Source organism: Rhagoletis pomonella, unplaced genomic scaffold (genome assembly GCF_013731165.1).
Source record: "Rhagoletis pomonella isolate Grant_MI unplaced genomic scaffold, Rhpom_1.0 Rhpom_scaffold_00240, whole genome shotgun sequence".
Taxonomy (NCBI): domain Eukaryota; kingdom Metazoa; phylum Arthropoda; class Insecta; order Diptera; family Tephritidae; genus Rhagoletis; species Rhagoletis pomonella.
In genome coordinates, this window is record NW_023458794.1 from 30,750 (window position 1) to 30,964 (window position 215).

Genomic DNA, 215 nt, shown 5'->3' on the forward strand with positions numbered 1-215 from the left:
TTTTTTTTAAATGAACTACTTTAAAATTGTTTGTTTCTTCTCCCAACGTATATGATAATAAATGTTTTTCATATTTTATTGTAGAAATTTCATAATTTTAATTTTGAAAATAATAATATTAGGTTGGAAAAAACATATAAACATATGTGATTGAAAAAGAGTGCCATATATCTTACAAAAATCAAAACATATGCATTTTTCAATATCCTGTATTG